Below are 17,145 nucleotides of genomic sequence, written 5' to 3'. Positions count from 1 at the left end.
TATAGGAGGCAGCGTGACGCTTTCGGCAATGTACTAATGGGAAACCGTGGATTCTGCTATTCATGATATTGACACATATCACCTATGTAAACATTGTTGCTGACCAGGTACACCCCCTCATGCAAACACCATTGCCTGATGGTAGTGGCCTTTTTCAGCAGGATAATGTGCTCTGAGACACTGCATAAATGGTTCAAGAATGATTTGGGGAACACAACTATGAGTTCAAGTTGTTGACTTTCCCCCAGATATCAATCCAATTAAGCGTCTGTGAGACGTGCTAAAAAAACAAATTGTATCCAGGTAGACCCCACCTTGCAACTTGCAAGGATCTGCTACTAACAGCTTGGTACCAGATACTACAGCGTACCTTCAAAGCTCCATGCCCAGATGGGTCACAACTGTTTTGGCAGCAAAAGGGGTTGTTTCGGCATCAAAAGAGGGACCTACTCAATATTAGGTGGGTGGTCATAAAGCTGATCCATGTGTGTGTGTATACATATATATTATTGTAATTTGTTGTTACTGACACCATTTATCTTTTTTTTTTTTAAAAAGGCACGAATTTAGTATTACAGAATTGCTGCAAAGCAAAGCACACCAATATCACTGACCAAGAATCTATTCTTTCTAAAAAATAATAATAATAATTTTATCATTTGAAGCATAAAATTATTTAAAAATAAGGGGCATGAACAATACATGACTAGTAAGATAATGTTTTCAGCTTACACATTTGATTAGAAATATACACAGAGGAGAACGCAGCATAAAGAGATTTCAGACACATAATAGACGCTATTATAGTCCTATCTGATTTTAAGCTTCAGCATACAAGTTGCTGGTGAAAATGACCATTCCATTCCTCTCAAACTTTTTAAGAGAGTGGAAGCAAAGTGTATACATTTAGCTGCAGTGAAAATATACATGTGGTTTTAAAGAGAGAAGCAGCCTGCCCATTAGAGGTGCTGCAATCCCAGAGTCCAAATCAGTTTATTTAGCAGTTCAATTTGTGGCCAACATTCCTGGTGCCACTGAAATAAGAGACTTTTGGGGTGTCTTTCACTAAGTATGGTTGCTCATCATTTAATGGAAACATTCCAATCTCCTATGAGTTAGTGTTCACTTTGTGTTAGTGTTCTTTGAAAAAAAAAAAAAGTAAAAAAAGTAAAAGAATTTCTCAGGAAAATAGTTTTTGTGTCTGAATAAAGATGTCAGCTGTAAATTGACCTCAACGTTACCTTCTGTTTCGTCTCATATTCCATCTGATAATCTAAAGTGCATTTGCCCCTTTGTAACAATCAAAATTCTGCAAAGACCAAAGCTAGAAAAGGGTCAACAGTGTGAGTCTTTTCCAACCATTAAAGCATATCTAAAATCTTTAAAATCTCACAGAAGCTTTTACAGTACATGTCATTTCAAAAGTTTTTAATCTTTTTAAATCTGTAAGTTTCATTAAAATAATAGCCAGTGATGATTCCATGGATGTACTTGTTAAGGCACTTCCTGGTGGCAACGCTCTGTTCATGTCTTCTAACTGTGCTCCTGTCACATGCGACCATGGCAGAGACTATAAATGGCCATGCCAAGACAAATTTATCAGGCATAGTCCATCATTGTCATTTTCAGAAAGTCGGTCCAGAGCAATGATGCGTATGCAGTGAAAGCTGGAGTTAGTGCATGTAGACAGGAAGTTGCTTAAAGTGGCTGGAAGAGATCAGCAACATTAATGCAAAAAAGGGTGAAAACAGTACTATATAAAAGCACAGAAATTGGTGATAATGCATAGCACTTTATTAGCAAACTAAATGTTATCCAGATAAGGTCTTTTACTTTAACCCCTAGCTGCCCAGGCCAGTTCTGACATTTCTCTTACACATGTAAAGATCCTTTACATCTTTTATATTTTGCTCGAAAAATTACTTAGAACCCATATACAATTATATATATATATATATATATATATATATATATATATATATATATAGATCTATATCTATCTATCTATCTATCTATCTATCTATCTATCTATCTATCTATCTATATATATATATATATATATATATAGATATTTATATCTATATATCTATATCTATATATATATATATATATACCCTGTTTCCCCCGAAAAGAAGCCCTACCCCGAAAATAAGACCTAGCGTTATTTTTGGGGATGGCTGCAATATAAGCCCTACCCCGAAAAAAAACCCTAGTTAAAGTCGTCGTAAAAACATGTAATCCGATTTGTAAAAAGATAATATAATGTGCAGTGTGTCTCCTTTTTGTAACTTTGTTTTGGAAAATACCTTACTTACAGTGCCGCTGGGCGCTCACGTGACCGGCTGGAGATCTTCTCCTCTCCAACGTCAGCGGTCCCTTCCTCTGCAGTGCTCAGAGTGGAGAAGAAGAGCTACGGCGGGTCACTGTGCTGGCTATCATGCTTTAAAGGATCAGGATATATATTTTTTTTCTTTTTGGGGTTACAACCACTCTAAGATCGTCATGATGACATGACTGTATTTGAATACATGTAGATTATTGTACATACCATAAATAAATAAGACATCCCCTGAAAATAAGCCCTAGTGTGATTTTTGTAGCCCAAATTTACATAAGACCCAGTCTTATTTTTGGGGAAACACGGTATATATATATATATATATATATATATATATATATATATATATATACACACACACATATATATATTATTATTATTTTTTAAGCAGCGGCTCTGAAGAATAAAACAGGGATTTTTGGAATTTTTTGATGTTGCAGGATATTTACGCAGTGATTTATGCAATTTTTTGGGAAAAAAGACACTAATAAATGTTAGTGCACATAAGCAAAATATAAAACCCATTTTTTGGGGGAAAATATATAAGATGATGTTGCGCCGAGTAAATAGATACCTAACATGTAATGTATTAAAATTGCGCACACTCATGGAATGCCGATAAACTATGGTACATAAACTTTTAAAGTGACACTTTAAAAGCCTTTACAGGCTACCAGTCTAAAGTTACACAGGAGGTCTTGTGCTACAGTTATTGCTCTCACTCTGACTTTTGCGGCATTACCTCACATGTGTAGTGTGGTCACCATTTACATATGTGTGCAGAACCTATGTTTGTATTTACATTTGCACATGAGCATGGGAAGACAGGGGAGCTTTAAAAATGTTTTTATTTTATTATGTATTTATTTCCATTTTTTTTATAATGTCCCTTTCATTTTTTTTTTATAAATTGTATTGCAATCACAAGGGATGAACAACATCCCTTGTGATAGCATGGGCCATGACAGGTCCCCTTTATGGCAAGATCTGGGGTCTATTAGACCCTAGATTTCTCCTTTACACTCCCACACCAAGTTGGGTTTGATCGGCTATGGCCAATAAACAAAAGACCAAAACCAAAAGTGGCAGGAAGTTGTTAAAGGGGAACTGATTTTTAATTTTTTGCTCTGGAGGTGTCATTTTGATCCTTGCTTCACTACTTAGAAAGGCACTGATCAAACAAGAATGTGTATGTTAGGTATCCAAAACCTGATAGGTCAGCAATAATAGGTCAGCATTAGCCAACATTTATCCCCTGCCAGGTTTCTTTTAATAGGGTTTACTATATCCCCAAAAAGAACCCTAAATGTTTCTGCTGCAAATTGATGGGGATCTTCCAACATGGAAGTTTTGCCAAGTGTTTAACGGAGAAGTTTGTTTGGCTGTACTTGGCATGTGGATCACAGGAATGCAGTTTGTTCTGCACTGCTGTGACCTGTTTTCAGCTGACAGTAGGCTGAAGCCCACTGTCAGCCAATGTCACAGAGATGGTCTGGGCTCGGGGAGGATCGCGAAAACAAAGTCGGGATCTACCCACATGCCTGGACCAACACCAGGCTCAACCTCTTAGCTAGCCACTGAGAGCTTAAATCAGCCATTCCCACCCCCTCCACAGCTCAGTGCTCCAGTGAGCAGGGGAGGGGGGGGCATCAGATCAATGCTGCAAACAAAAAAAAGTGCATACTTTATCCAACTACAAGGCTACCACCACTTTGTGCTGGTTGAATTTCTTTGCTCAAAATAGAAAGAACGTAAATCTTTAAGCTAGTCAGCAGTGATGTCACAAGTCTGGTGGAGCCAGAGTTTTACTTTGTATCTCAAAAGAAGCAACTCGAGAACATATTTCTTAATTTCGGGGGGACAGGGGTGTGCATTAAAATGTATTGTACTGGACCAATCTGGATTTTTATTATGGAACAGTAGTAATTTTTTCTTTCTGGAAATTGGTGCTACTGTTTTAGGTTGGCCATGCACTACTAGAATTGTGTTCAAAAATGTTAGTTTTGAGAAAGTTTATTTGATTTCCTAATCTTTATTGGGGTCAGATCAACAACTCTCTCTGCTCCTTCACAGGACAGGAAGGCAGCAGCAGGAGCCATTGGGATTGTACAAGCCGCTTGCTATGGGGGCACTTGCTGAAGAGGAGGAGCCGAGCGCACAATGGTACAGAGCAGGAACAGTAAATATGACATATTGATTATAAAAAATAAATAAAAAAAAAGAAGGTCAAAAAGTTAATAGTTAAAACATAAATGTTTTACCTGTTTAAAAAATTATAATGTTGACACCCTTGTTATCCAATTACCTTGCCAGGCAGTACAGCAAAGTCCCTGACGTCCATGCAGTCAACCATTTAGCTAACCAATACAGCCTGGTTTAGTACCTCCTCAAGCCTATGACTGGACAATATGGAGCCAGCAGAATATTGATTAAGTGATCCATGTGATCTTTCCTGCTATAAGCATGTTTGTGTAAAACAACTGGACCCCATATTTCTCTCTCTCCCACTTCAAGTGCTGCTGTACTGGGAATAACAGGAATCACAGGAAACTGGTACCAAGACATCTGTGATATAGCAATCAGCAGAATACGTACGGCTCCTACATGCATAGAAAACATACATGATCACTGTGATGTGTTCTTGGGGGAACAATTGACAAGGTAAGTTAGAATAAATGCCCTAATTGCCACCATTTCCTCCTGTAATATGTGGTGGTGGCAGCCAGTGTAATTCTTCTGTTCTGTCCTCCCATTGCCATAGCTTCAAATTGCACAAATGAAGCACTTGAGCATTATACCAAAGGGAACTGCTGTTTGAAGCAACAACTTGTTTGTTCCGAACCTCAGGGTAATAGGATTTTGCATGCACATCTGTCCGCCCTTACATGTCTATGGAATGCCTAACTCCTGATTTATGTGGCACTTGTTCGGCAACATCTTTATAACTAATAAGCGTACTTATTTTGTGTATATATATATATATATATATATATCTGTAAAAATAATCATAATAGTTATGTTACTAAACTGAATTTCAACATAAAACATATCTGCAAAATTAAATGTTAATATGAAACCTATTTGATATCAATATACATAATTTAGGTTAAGCTGCATCCCGAAGGCCTATGGTTCCCCCGTCCTCTACGAATTCCGCATTGCATTTACAGAAGTAAAACTGGGTACACACTGACAGTTGTTTTTGTGCAACCCAGCGCCAAAAACTGAAAGCTCTGGTCGGAGTTCTGTACTAACCATGTAAAGTTAGTTCAGCGATCTCACTCGCTGTTCTGGCAGGGGACGGCTCCCCTACCAGAACACTCCAGTCAGCACCCTTTACAATTGGCTGAGAGCGCTGATCGGGAGTCTGCTGGTTTTCTAAGGCCCGGTACACACGGTCGGACCGAACCGATGAGAATGAATAGAAGTTCAGTTTCATCGGACCAAACCGACCATGTGTATAGCCCATCGGTCTGTTTTCCTTCGGTCCAAAATTTTAAAACATGCTTCAAAACCGAACCGATGGACCGCTGCCCGATCGGACCAAACCGATGGTTAGTACAGAAAAGCATCGGTTCAAAACCCGCGCATGCTCAGAATCAAGTCGCCGCATGCTTGGAAGCATTGAATTTCGTTTTATTCAGCACGTTGTGTGTTTGACGTCACCGCGTTCTGACCCGGTCGGTTTTTGGAACGATGGTGTGTACGCATCATCAGACCACTTCAGCGGTGAACCGATGAAAACGGTCCGTCGGACCATTCTCATCGGTTTTGTCCGACCGTGTGAACGGGGCCTAACATGTACATCCAAACGGCAGGCTTCTGTCCTACAGACTAACTGGTCGCTGACTCCCGACATTCGACCCATGTGTACCAGGCTTGATACATCCTGCAAATAGGGAAGGGACAGATGAATGACATAATCCTCTACCTATTCCTAGAAAGTGTTACATTCTGTGAAAACTGCTTTTGTAAAGATGTTTGTTAATAGAGGAGAGGAGGAGCAAGAGGACACCCCCCCCAACCTTTTTTTTCAATCTACTGGATGTTAGATAAGAACATAAGATGATCAGGACAGCCGTACTCCAATCCATCGTAACTTTAATGTAAACAATTGGAAACAGGCACTACAAATCACAGCAACATAACCTAGGACAGTTGACGCTTTTCACACTAACTTCAGTATTTACTCAGCTATGAGTTCTTATTTGCCATGTGCATTGCTAGCACCCTCAGTTCCTGAGAAGAAGATTTGCACCCAACAAGCGGCAATTTCTGTCTCCCTATTGGATGTTAGACCTGAAACTAATAACGCATGCAGCTACAAATGCAACACTGTGAATAGGAGAGGGCATCAGTGGAAAGGGGAGCAGAAACCATCAGCCTGCAGGATGTGAGACATAGGGGTTGATTTACTAAAGACAAATAGTCTGTGCACTTTGCAAAGTGCAGTTGCACTCTGCAAGTGCAGGTGCTCCAGAGCTTAGTAAATGAGATAATGCTTCACTTTGCAAAGAACACCCAATCACATGGAGGGAAAATTAAAAAAAAATGCATTTTTGCTACACGTGATTCAATGATGGAAGTCAGCAGAGCTTCTGCTCATTTACTAAGTCATGGAGCAACTGCACTTGCAGAGTTCAACTGCACTTTGCAAAGTGCACAGTCTATTTGCCTTTAGTAAATCAACCCAATAGTTCATTACAGGTGAGTTATGTGACTGCAACTGCAGTAAAAAAATTATAATTATAAAAATAATAATAATTAAACCTCAGCATTATTATTTTTTTGAAAAAGTACTCTTTAATAATTCATAATTTTCAATTATTAAAATAACATGCTGATCTGAAATTTTAAGAAGAAATACATTGTCTAGCAATGAAGGACCGTTTTAGAGGAGACTAGAAAAAGGCCAGAAATAGGTGACGCATGTCCCATTATTCACAGGGCTGTTCATATGACAAAGAGCCTGCGCTACATCAACATTACATCATCAGTGAGCAGTCTCCTTTTAAAAGACTCGGAACTGGGTGATTTCTTGTGATGTGTCAAATGAAAGAATATGCAATCATCATAGCACATACTTGAAGAAAGAAGCATTTAAAAGCCCAGGACCATAGAACTCCCATCTGTCTAATTTATCTATTGCATTGGCGGATAATTTCAGCTGAATACGGAATAGGAAAGACTGTTTATTTTACTTGATTAGAGTGTTTGTCTTCTGCTGCTGGGGTCTGTTTTTCCTCCAATATTCTGCCTTTTATCTCTATTTATTTTTCTCCGAGGACCTCTTGCCGCTGCCGGCCTTTGTCAAGAATACGGCTGATGTGTAGGTACACAGAAAGATGGAACAACTACAGCACCATAAGTTGGCCTGTATGTGGTGCCTGATGTATACCTAAAGTTTATTTTCACATTTGTCTTCAAATCATATGAGAAATTTGATTCCCGCTGGAGAATTTTAGTTACGTTGTCTGCGTTCTTTTAAATTATAAATGTAAATGACAGCCGTTGCAAAGAGGACTCATTAAGACGTAGCAGATATAAAGTTGTGCGTGTTGAATAGGGAATAGCAGGTATTTCTCTTTGTATATTTTGAAAGTGTCAACTTTAAGTTTCACTTCCTTCTGGTATGCATGCTACCATGGCAATACTAGCAGCAAAGATTATAAATTCAAAGGCTTGAGATTTATTTCTCAATCTGGGAGCTTTCAGATTAAAGGAGTCGTAAAGGCAGAAGGTTTTTTTTTTTATCTTAATGTATTTTATGCATTAAGATAAAAAAAACTTTTGTGTGTAGCAGCCCCTGCCCCAGCACCTCCCTAATTACTTACCTGAGCCCCATCTCTCTCCAACGATGTCCACAAATGTCTAAGCTGCCTGAGACACTCATACTGATTGGTTATGACACAACAGTGGTGCATTGGCTCCCGCAACTGTCAAAGTCAGTCAGCCAATCAGGGGACAGTGGGGGTGAGGCCAGGTCGGGGCTCCGTGTCAGAATGGACACACAGAGCTGTGACTCGACTTTGGTGCCCCCATTGGAAGCTGCTGACTGTGGAAGCACTCGATAGGAGAGAGGGGCCAGGAACAGCAAAGAGGGACCCAAGAAGAGGAGGATCCAGGCTGCTCTGTGCAAAACAAATTGCACAGAGCAGGTAATTATGACATCTTTCCCCAACTTGTTCATTTCCCGACTTAGTTGGGGTAGGCGGTACACTTTGGTGGGGGTGGGTCAGCCACGCCCTGTGACCTTTGACCTCCGGGAACCTGCCTTCTGACCTTAGACCTTTGGGGGAGGTTTCTGTTCCAATTCCTGAGTCCTAGCCATATTCTTCAATGGGAAACCCTAACCCTACCCCCTAACCATAACCTATCTTCACATCTATGGGTAGCAACAGACACCCTTAGACGATTACTCTACCAATTAGGCTTCTTGGATATTTTCAACCAAATGCTATGGTTTTCAACCTAAATGCATATGGACAGAACTAATGCCGAGAGTGTCTATCCACAACACAGCATGTCTGACCAACATGTAAACAAGGCTAGCTAGGAAAAGAACGCCTGAAAGTAAATCATAGGGATTGTATCATACTTAATTACAGAAATACTTCAAATCACAATAAATAAGCTAACTATAGTTAGTAATTTCCTGCCAGACAGCCAGGGAACATGGGAGAACATTTATACACCACATCCCTAAAAACCTTGAAATCTCTGCTCCATGCTGCTGGCCTAGGCACGAGGTGAGGCCCTCCCAAGTTTTCACCATTTTACTCATGCTCCAATAAACCTTAGTATCAAAGATTCAGAACATTCAACATGCTATGCTTTCTATAAACCTTTCACCAGATATTGACTTAAAGCGGAAGTAAACCCATCCATTAACAGTTTCAAAAAACGGTTACATTTCTGGCACGTGCCGGAAATGTAACCCTCCCATTGGTTGTGCTCTCAACCAAACTGTCAAACCAACCAATGGCTGGTGTCATAACTGATCACATGTGCAGCATCATGGCAGTTGTAGATTAAACAGAGGCCAAGATGGCAGCTTCCTTGCCTGAACACGATAGGAAGGTTTACTTCCACTTTAACGTTCATTTGAAAATACCCCATTTTCATTTTAAATATTCACTACACATTCACTGCTTTAAACAATGACTAGCAACACATTCAAAAGTATAAATATGGTGTATTTATAGTGACTTTATTGTGAACGACAGTACAGGCATCATGGTGAATATGACTGTATTCCCCAGAGATTTGTAAATATGCCCCTTGCGAACTGTGAAAGCCAAGTTTACTGAAATGGAAAGTACAGGATTGGGTGGAAGCCATTACTGTTAAAGCAAAAGCCAGCTGTTTACATGCCTCCAGGGCTCCCTTGCAAGATCCAATGGCTAGAGTTCCAAGTCTGTTTCCTACAGCCATTACTGAACACAATTGTCAAGTTCTCCCCACTGACTTCTCCAGATCATTTCATTATCTGTGACTCTGGGAGACTATAAAAATCAAATTCAACCTAAAGTCCACGTACATGACATCCAGGTGCTCTGGGGGTTTTGAGAGGTCATATCTTGTCATGGAATTCCCAAAGACATGTGTGTGCTTTAGTATGCCTGCCTCCATTTCCGCACTGAAGTTTTAAAAATGGGCTTATTTAACCATTAGAATTCAGAAGTATATATCAGACGCCATCATTTTGATGTTAAAATTACCATATAAAAGGCAAAATGTATCACTTTAGAGAAAATCCATAACAGAAATGTGACCCATAAAACATACTGTTTTACACATTACTCCTTTAGATAATTTTTACTCACAGCTTCTGTTCAATGTACTGTAAACATCCAGAGAATGATAAAGTCCTAGAACTATAACACTACACATGTATTATAAACATTCATTCTGTACAGAGAATATGTGGTTTACTGAACATGCACAGAGTCATCATAAAATGATACAGCTTGATAGATGACTAATTTAATTTGTGAAAATAAGTTTGAAAGTGTCTGATTTCCTGCCAAGCAATGAGGAAGGGTCAGTGTAAACTTGTAGCCAAGCAGGGCGGGAAGAAATCAACAAGTATCCATCGTCGGGGCTGGGCCAGACTGGGAGTTAAAGCATAATTCAGCCTCTGAGTAAGATTTCCGAAACAAACTCAACACAGCCAAAATATCAATTTCACCTTTAAAACTGTGTCTAATTTTTGTACTTTGGCCAGGATTATTAAACAACTTTCTCTCCATGCCTTCCTTTGGCTCCAAAAAATAATATGTTTGTACTTGTCTCAAAATCTTTTTTTTGGAGTCCATTGAGGGACACATAAATTTGGGAATTCAGAAACAGTCAGGTTATACTCCTGCCAACAGGAGACTCGAACTCTCACAAAGGGAAACACTATAAGCTAGCCCCTGTAGAACATTTTCTCTACCTAGCATGCCTCTGTTTTGTGAGCAAGCAGTACATAGCGTCAATAACAGAAAAGGGGAGATATCTGTCTTCATCGGAAAAAAAAAAGATTTACCAGTAAGAACATAATAGTATTTCAGTCATTCTAAAGCTTTATACACACGATTGGACTTCCATCAGACTTTTCTGTGGATTTTTGCCCGAAGGGGCGTTGGCCGCTAACTTGGTATGCATACACACGGCAGAACTTTTTCAACCAACATTCACCAAACCACATGGTTTTTCAGCTCTTTACCACCACCCTTTGGGCAACTTCTGATGTTTAGCATTCGTTCTGAGCATGCTCGTTTGAATTTTGGATTTTAGTCTGATGGACGTGTGTACACACTATCGGATGATCCTCTATCGGACATTTGTTGTCGGAAAGTTTGACAGCATCACAGCGAACATTTGTCCGCTGAAAAGCCAAAAGAAATTGTCCGATGGAGCATACAGATGGTCGGATTGTCCGATAAAACAGGAAGAATCAGAAGTCTCAGGATCTAGGGGATCCAGAGAAACAAAAGAAGATGCACAATAGGGTGCAGTAAAGCCAGAATGGTTAAAAGAGGCAGTTGAAGGACATGTCAAAGATAAACTGATTACCCAAATGCCAGGGAGGCAATCTACCCAAGGACCCAGAAAGACAAACAAACAACCCCTCTCTTGTGAAAGTGGGGGCATGCATTCATTCAGAAAGCTGGGTTAAAAGACTTCTGGATTCCAGCCTGATGGCCTAAGAGGGAAGAAGGCTCTGACTATCTTCAAGTTACCACTGATGTAGTAGATGAAGGCTAAGGGTTTTGTTCCTCCCCTTCTAATGACTTCCTGCATTGAGGCAGAAGCAAAATCTGACCACCAGAAGCATTGCTAATGACAGTGTTAAATGATAAGTTAACTTTTGGAACATGTTTCATGTTCCACCCATACTTATGGTGGAACATAAAACATGCCACTTTTTGAAAAGAGCACAGCCCACACTGCTGTGTCATTCATTCACAAGTTAATGAACTACAACTACCATCTTCCACCGCAGAAGATGTCTTGTAGTTATGAATGAACTATGAGGGCACTGATGGGCACCCTTGTAGTTCATTCACAAGCCACGCAGCTTTGTAACTGACAGCCCATATGGAGGTATGTGCTGAAAGCTGCAGGGCTTGTCTGCAGAAGCCTGAGGGCCAGTTCACACCAGACGCAGTTCCGTGTGCAGTCAGTTTCCGGTCAGTTTCTGCACCGGAAACTGACCGGAAACTGACTGCATGGTGTGAACTAGAACCAACTAGAGCCATTGGAATACATGAAAAACACTGTGCATGCATTTTTAGTGCAGAAAAAAGGCACACGAAATGGTACGGAACTGAGTCTGGTGTGAACTGGCCCTAACATTGCACCCATGATCTACTGATAACAGGTGCAATGTCAGAATCCTGCAGAAAAAATAAAAATAAATGCAAAAAAAAAATTTCTTCAAAAATATGTGCCATTTTTTTTTTTTAGAAAGTTGAACTTATCCTTTAAGACAACAGTAAATCATACAGTGCATGAAACGGATCTGGCTTGTTTGAAGTAAACTTGCATTTACAGAAATATATGGACTATTCCTGTGGACCTCACTTAAATTAGATCCCAGTTTAAAAAAATGCACCGGGGACCCTATAACACTGAAACTACTGTGGATAAATACATTTGGCACTGTACTCCCTTAAAGCGGAACTTCACCCAAAATGGGAAATTCTGCACTTCCTTCCCCCCACCCCCCCCCCCTCCTTTGCCACATTTGGATTCAACTTTTTTTGGGGTGGGTATCTCGTTTTAATTAGGCGATCCATGCAAAAGTTCTCCTCCATCCCTACCCACAGCCTTCTGGGACACATCACAAGTGCCAGAAGACTGAAAGTCCATCCACAAAGCACAGCATGCCTTGCATGTGTGTAGCCAGCTGTGATACCGCAAGGAGTTAAGATGCAGCACTGGGGACTGAACACCGGTCAGGTGAGCACATCGCTGTATCCCTTGACAAGTGAGTTTATCAAAAGTCAGCAGCTACAGTTTTTTGTAGTTGTTGACTCTTAATTTTCACACATATAGCTGAAGCTCCTCTTTAAACTCATAGGGCCAGATCCACGAAGAAGTTACGATGGCGTATCTATTGATACGCCGCGTAACTTCTAGGTTGCTCCGGCGTATCTTTGTTTTGTATCCACAAAACAAGATACGCCCGAAGCTGGGCTAGATCCGACTGGCGTACGTCCTAGTACGCCATCGGATCTAAGGTGCATATTTACGCTGGCCGCCAGGTGGCGCTTCTGTCGATTTCCGCGTTGAGTATGCAAATTAGCTAGATACACCAATCCACAAACGTACGTCCGGCCGGCGCATTTTTTTACGTCCTTTCCGTAAGGCTTTTTTCCGGCGTAAAGTTACCCCTGCTATATGAGGCGTACTCAATGTTAAGTATGGACGTCGTTCCCGCGTCAAATTTTGAAAATTTTACGTCGTTTGCGTAAGTCGTTCGCGAATAGGGCTTTGCATAGAATTACGTTTACGTCAAAAGCATTGGCTTGTTGCGGGTTAATTTGGAGCAGGCGCACTGGGATACCCCCACGGACGGCGCATGCGGCGGTAAAAAAAAACGTAATTTAAGTCGGGTCAAGACGTATTAACATAAAACACGCCCCCATCTCATCCATTTGAATTGCGCGCCCTTACGCCGACACAGTTACACTACGCCGCCGTAACTTACGGCGCAAATTCTATCTGGATACGGAAAATACGATGTAAGTTACGGGGGCGTAGTGTATACTAAAACTTAAAAAAGTGCCGCGCTACGTGGATCTGGCCCATAGCAACTAAAGCCTCGGTTTTCTGCTCACTTTTTCCCAAAGACAAAAAAAAATCTCAAAATTTTGTAATAAGATTAGTTATTTTTAATAATAAGCACAGTCTCCTATTACAGCCTGCGGATGTGGACACAGTATAAGAAAGTACCTTGTATGTGTCTGCAGCGCTCACAAAGAGTATGGCTCCTCACTCTACATGTGGCGTTGAAAACTTTGGAGAACATTTGTCACGCATGTGTTCTATGAATCTTAGAACAACTGCTTTCTTTCTCTTAATTCCTCTGTCTTAATGTGTAATGTTCATTCCTTCATTACATCATTTGACTGAAGGGTACATATTGAGCCTATTTTTTATAAACGTTCGATGACATGGTGATTTAAATAAAAAATTAAGACAAAAACTGGCCTATAGTCAATGTAGATAGACACAGAGATATTTGTATAGTAGGGGTTTGCTAGAGTCTTTATGCAAATTGTATGCATAGGCAAGCACAACTTTGTTTTAGTTTTGGGAGATTCAACAATAGATCTGCACTGGTGACTGCTGTCATTGAGGTAGCTAGTGAGGAAAATGTGATGTAGACAAATGCTCCAGTGACATATGTCTGAGATGGGAATTTCCTTCACTTTGGTGAGATTTCTTACCATTTTTTGTTATGTCAACAGGACAAGAGATTATGGTATACCTCCCCAGCAGGACCCAAACAAAATGACTTATTAAGGGTTACACTACCTTACTCCATCCATACCTAAAGCTTTCCCTAACTAAAAAGTTTTGTCTACAAGGAAACTGGTGGAAAAGAAGGATAGGAGTTGACTTAATTTTATTGGTGCAGGCTCCAGGGGTCCTACTGCTGGTTTGCTACTTGGGGAGGCATTGGGACATGCACAATATTATTCTATGCCAGTGCCCACTAAGGTTTCATTCGCCTGGGCCTCCTGCTTTTGTTTTAAACACAGCAGAAGTTGATCTAGGAAAATATAGTGTATGATTTGTATTTATAAGCAAAACGTACATTTGCTTTACATGCTAAATGTACATGTGTTTATACAAGTTTAGATGTGTTCAGAGTATCTAATCTTCCCCAGGATGAACATATTTATATATTTTTTAAAGATGCACTGTGTTGTCAGCTGTTTGAGCTGACAACACAGTGCCTCTGCTGTTGTGGAATCCCAGTCACTGTTGTCAACTCTGACTACTGGACACATCCCTCTCTCATCCATAACATAGGAATTGGGGGGGTTGTTCTGTAGTCCACAGAAGAAACCTGGGCAGGTTGATAACACTGCTTGGTATTGCAGCAGAAGTGGAGTGTATAGGAACTTAGTCCACTGGATATCTGGCAGATCAACAGATATTTTTACGTAATTGCATTGTTTGTGAGAGGAAAATCCTCCGGAAATGTGCATAGCATATTGCACTGATGTACTGGATTTCTTTATTTTACCTTAACATACATTCCAAACTGAGAAGCTTAACATGGGTGCTAAAAAGGTGAGTAACTTCTTTAAGGTGGATAGGGGAAGTACAAAGAGTAAACTTGGGCTTTTACAGGCTAAGAAAAGAGTAGAGAGAGGGGATTGAGGGGTGTATATATTATATTGGGAACAACCAAAAAGGGATTTGAGGGGGGTGGCGTTGTGTTCTAGACAGGAGGATACAGAGAAGTGATGGGGTCTTCTACAGATTGGAGAGTAAAAGGAAGAGATCAATGTTTCTACGAACTGGAAAGAGAGGACAACAGAAACAAGATCACTATATGCATTCTGGATAGGTTGATCAGAGCGCCAAAATACTGCACAATGTAGAGTATGATCTGGAGTGGGGGGAGAACAGAGAAGAGATTATTATTTTCTGGATAGGGGACAGCACATAGAGGAAATTTGGCTTTGTTAAGCCGCGTACACACGATCAGTCCATCCGATGAGAACGGTCTGATGGACCGTTGTCATCGGTTAACCGATGAAGCTGACTGATGGTCCGTCGCACCTACACACCATTGGTTAAAAAAACGATCGTGTCAGAACGTGGTGACGTAAAACACAACAACGTGCTGAAAAAAACGAAGTTCAATACTTCCAAGCATGCGTCGACTTGATTCTGAGCATGCGTAGATTTTTAACCGATGGTTGTGCCTACTAACGATCGGTTTTGACCTATCGGTTAAGAATCCATATCGGTTAAATTTAAAGCAAGTTGGGGCCCACACATGATCGGTTTTGACCGATGAAAACGGTTCCTCAGACCGTTGTCCTCTGTTTAACCTATTGTGTGTACGAGGCCTTACAGACTTCAGTGTGAGTGAGTACGTGATGGTGGGAAGTAGGGAATCGGCTCATGAAACCATGGAAAAGATTAAGCTGGGTAGAATTACATTCTAGAAGATATGGGAGGGTTGGGATACATGGAGGAAAATAAAAGAGAAGTTAGATAAGGGGAGAGAACTAAAGTGGGAAAACATGAGATGTCAAATAAAAGCTCAAACCAAACACAAGGGTGAAGCAGAGCAAGCCCGGAAGGAGCAGTGTACCAAGGGAGTGGCGGAGATGGCTGTTAGGCTGGCTGTACGGGACTGATCATTTCAAATGGTGGTCCTAATCCCAATACTTTATTTTTGACTGCCCCTTTATATTACAGTAAACAAATCCTGTTCTTCCTTGCTCAATAGTTCTTCCAGACAGCATTTAGATTAGCTAATCTGGATCAGCTGCCCCTGAAAATAATTTCAAAATGCTGTCAACTATATGAAACTGAACTCCAGTTTATGTTTGGTAACGGCTGCTTACAAAAGCAGTTATGTTAACTAAAGCCAGGAGAGACCCTTTAATGTATTTCCCACAATTCCTTAAAGGATAGCAGATTTTTGGCCAAGCTGCCAGTGTAAACTACTTTTCAGCACTTGTATTTACCCATGTACTTATGCAAGGCTGAAAGCCATCTCTGGAAAATCTAGGACTCTCTTCTACTTGTTGCACATGGCACAGCCTTATCCTTCTAAATAAATGTGTAGCTATTTTTCTGTGTTGGTACATTGAAAGAAAACATCTAATTGGTTGCCATGGACAACAATGACAAATTTTCAGATACTTTCAATCACAAGGAACATAATTTTTCAATATTTACAGCATCAGTGATATTTTTGGTCCCTGCAGGTTATATACTGTAACTACTACAGACCTATGAAGTTTCTCTAATTTACTTACTAACCTATCAGCTATATTTATAGGTGATTCACACAACACCTTTGAGTTTAAAGAATTTTGAGAACAGAAATGAATAAATGTATAATACAGTGATACTACAGTGGGAAATTCGAGATATCCTAAAAAACTGACAGATAAAAACCAAGGTAAGTACAAAAAGGGCTTCCAGATATCTTAAAATTCTTCTACAAGTGCACCTCCTGAAATAGATAAGTGGCTGTCAATCATGGATATTACAATCTTATCCCTCTTCTTGAATAATCAACCAAGCAATATAGATAAAAGGAAGAGTTGTCACACAGA

The 17,145-nt window shown here is 40.3% G+C and overlaps 1 protein-coding gene across 4 annotated transcripts in view; it reads right to left on the bottom strand.

Annotated features, from left to right (window-relative positions):
- ERC2 (ELKS/RAB6-interacting/CAST family member 2) overlaps positions 1-17,145 on the bottom strand; it is a 1,210,774-nt gene that overhangs the window by 689,670 nt on the left and 503,959 nt on the right. The window lies entirely within an intron of this gene.

This window comes from Rana temporaria, chromosome 7 (genome assembly GCF_905171775.1).
Source record: "Rana temporaria chromosome 7, aRanTem1.1, whole genome shotgun sequence".
Lineage (NCBI taxonomy): Eukaryota > Metazoa > Chordata > Amphibia > Anura > Ranidae > Rana > Rana temporaria.
Note: the sequence above shows the minus strand (reverse complement) of the source record. Positions and strands in the feature narration are given on the sequence as shown.